This window comes from Trachypithecus francoisi, unplaced genomic scaffold, assembly GCF_009764315.1.
Source record: "Trachypithecus francoisi isolate TF-2019V2 unplaced genomic scaffold, Tfra_2.0 Lachesis_group6, whole genome shotgun sequence".
NCBI lineage: Eukaryota > Metazoa > Chordata > Mammalia > Primates > Cercopithecidae > Trachypithecus > Trachypithecus francoisi.
Window position 1 is genome coordinate 120364045 of NW_022681471.1, and position 3613 is coordinate 120367657.

General features: G+C 36.7%; 1 pseudogene; it reads left to right on the top strand.

The window, feature by feature from the left end:
• The first annotated feature begins 1154 nt into the window (after window positions 1-1154).
• Window positions 1155-1845, top strand: LOC117077839 (annotated as a pseudogene).
• Window positions 1846-3613: the final 1768 nt, after the last annotated feature.

Sequence of the window (3613 nt, forward strand, 5' to 3'; positions counted from 1 at the left end):
TCTCTAACAGAAGCCCAGGTACACTAGACATCTGCTATGCTTTTGATGTTTGGACCCTTCAAATCTCAGGTTGAAATTTGATCCCTAATATTGAAGTTGGGGCCTAATGGGAGGTTTTGGATCATCGGAGCAGATTCCTCATAAACAGGTTAATGTTCTCCCTCAGGGTTGAGTGAGTTGTCACTCTATTCGCTTCCACAAGAGCGGATTGTTAAAAAGAGCCTGGCACCTTCCTCCTCTCTCTCTTGCTTCCTTTCTTGCAATGTGCTCTCTGCACATAACAGCTCTCCTTCACCTTCTACCATGAGTGGAAACATCTTGAGGCACTTGCCAGATGCAGATGCCCAATCTTGAACTTTCCAACCAGCAGAACCACGAGCTAAGTGAACCTCTTTTCTTTATAAATTACCTAGTCTCAGGTATTCCTTTATAGCAACACAAAATGAACTAAGACAGCACCCATTAAATAATTATGGCATGAATAACCTCATCTTTCTGAAATATCAGTGAGGTAAGTTTCTATAATGTATCATCTTGTGATAGAACATACAAAATGGTCATAAAACATAAACATGTAGTTTAACAAACTATTAAAAAACACCAATGTGTCTTCCTCCATGCCAAAACAATAGAATGGCATCTTCCCCATAGAAGCCCTCCACCTGTCTCCTTCTGACCATAATACCAGCCTACCCCCTAGCGGTGACCACTATGTTAAATTTCATGCTGCTAATAATTGTTTAATGTGGCCTATTTTAAAAATACGTGTCAGTGGGATCATACAGTATTAGCCTAGCTTCTTTAGCTCAGTCTTTTGTGTTTCAGAGCTGTCCATCCATGTAGTTTATTCATTGCTTGCTGTATAGTATACCATGATATAAACCTACTTCTGTTTATCATTTCTACTACTGAGTTGTTTCTGTTGGGCTTCTATTAACTATGTTATTATGAACATTCTAACACACGTTTTCTGGTGCATGTAAGCATGCATTTATGTGAGATACAAACACCTATAAATGGAATTGCTAGGTCATAGACTATATACATTTTCAGACGTATTATCAGATATTATTCAAAAGTGATTTTACAATGCATATTCCCATCAACAGTGCATGAGAGTGCTCATTGCTCCACATCCTTGTTAATAATTGGCAATGCCACTTTTCTGCTCACTTCCTCATTCCCTCTCCCGAGTGCCACTCTGGCTGCAGTGCACTTCCACTATTATAATTATCTACTGGGACCTCACCAGCCACAATGAGATGTTCTCTGACATTTACAAAATATGAAAGATCATGGACCAGCTGTGCTTGGAGGTAGAGGGAAAAATAGTTGATAAGACAGAGGGTAACATTGATGACTCACTCACTGGTGGAAATGCCTCCACTGAAGGCCTCAAGGGTGAAGGTACCAAAAGCACAGTCATCACTGGTGTTGATATTGCCATGAACCTGTCATGAACCATCACTTGTAGGAAACTAGCTTCACAAAAGAAGCCTACAAGAGGTACATCAAATATTACATGAAATCAATTAAAGGCAGACTTGAATAACAGAAACCAGAAAGAGTAAAAGCTTTTACGACAGGGCCTACAGAACAAATCAAGCAGATCTTTGCTAATTTCAAAAACTACCAATTCTTCATTGGTGAAAACATGAATCCTAATGGTATGGTGGCTCTATTGGACTATCATGAGAATAGTATGATCCATATATGGTTTTCTTTAAGAATGGTTTAGAAATGGAAAAGTGTTACAAATTTGGCAGTTACTGTGGATCAATTACCTGTCATCATAACTGGCTGCGGCATGTCTTCTACACAACACTAGGACTGATATCATCTTGAACATCTCATTTATTGTGACTGTGATTTATTTGGAGTAGAGTCACTGTTTTTAACAACAACAACAAAAAAAAACATGTTGACTGTCTAAAAATAAAATGCATTTAAACTCATTTGAGAGAATGCCTCCTAGGTTAATACATATTTAAACTAACTCTATTCTGTAATGTTCCTGGAGAAGCTAGAGCCTGGTTGTAGGTCACTACTAGGAAGTATAAGACTGTTACCAGTAACTTGTACAGTGGAAACTGCTTTTGAGACTAGAATCTAAAAGAAAACAATTAAAAGTTTTAATTTTGAACTGCAGTAAAGGAAAAGACCATGCTAATATCAACGCCAACATTTTAAGTGGAGCCTTATACATTTCCTCACCTACAACAGAGTAGTTAACTCTGGAAGAGATTACCAAGAGAATAAAAAGAAAGTAACTCAGTCGGAAAGAAATACTTGACAATGCTATATATTTAAAAAATTTTCACCATACTCATACATGTATATTATCAGATGTTTTATTTTTTGCCACTCTGATAAGTATGTAGTGCCAATACATTGTGGTTTTAATTTGCATTTACCTAATTACCAATGAAGTTGAGCATTTTTCCATATGCTACTATTTCTCCTATTGGGATGTGCCTGTTCAGGTGGTTTTCCCATTTTTCCTTTTCATTGTCTATCTTTTTCTTATTAATTTGAAAAAGGTTTTTATATATTCAATAGGAAGGTTGATCTTTTTTTTTTTTTTTTTTTGAGATGGAGTCTCGCTCTGTCACCCAGGCTGGAGTGCAGTGGCCGGACCTCAGCTCACTGCAAGCTCCGCCTCCTGGGTTTACGCTATTCTCCTGCCTCAGCCTCCCGAGTAGCTGGGACTACATGCGCCTGCCACCCCCCGCTGCTAGTTTTTTGCATTTTTTAGTAGAGACAGGGTTTCACCAGGTTAGCCAGGATGGTCTCCATCTCCTGACCTCGTGATCCGCCCATGTCGGCCTCCCAAAATGCTGGGATTACAGGCTTGAGCCACCGCACCCGGCCAGGAAGGTTGATCTTAATTATCTAGTTCACCCTCCTGAGAAACTGGAAGCACTTAAATGTACATTTTATCTGTGCGTACTTTATGGTCTCAATTTCCTTGGTGGCTCATAGTGATTGGCTACCTGGAAAATTGAAAAAAGATTAAAGTAATTCACTAAAATCTATTCAATTTTAATATATCTGTTATTCTAATTTCTATACAGCTCTATTGTCAACATTTTCCCTTCTTTTTTCATTTCATGTAATAAGTTTACTTAGCAACCATTTTATGACTAGTAAATTCTATCAATTAGTACATCTTATTTTTCACAACTACAAGGGAAAGTCAAATTATACTTTTCTACAGAACCAAGTTTACAATATGTGAAATATTGACTCAAAAGAGATAATGATTAACATAGTAGAATTATTACATAAATACTCTAAAGTGATTAGCACATAAAAAACTCAATAATGTTTCTTATTAGATTCCATTTAAAAAGCATTATTTATTGACCATTTGTGGTTTGGAAAAAAAACAGCAGTATTATTAACTTCCTGAATCCTGATTCCTTAAATTTAGATGTTCTACGTCTTGTTAAAGTTCTAGGAATCAGAACTTTGACTAACCAGAACATTTTATTTTCTCTAAAATATTGCATACCTATACCCTCACAAAAAAGTCTAGAAGAGATAAATCTTTAAATGGTCTTTTATATATGGCTTATAAAATCCACTTCAATATACTTTCAATGATCCTTTA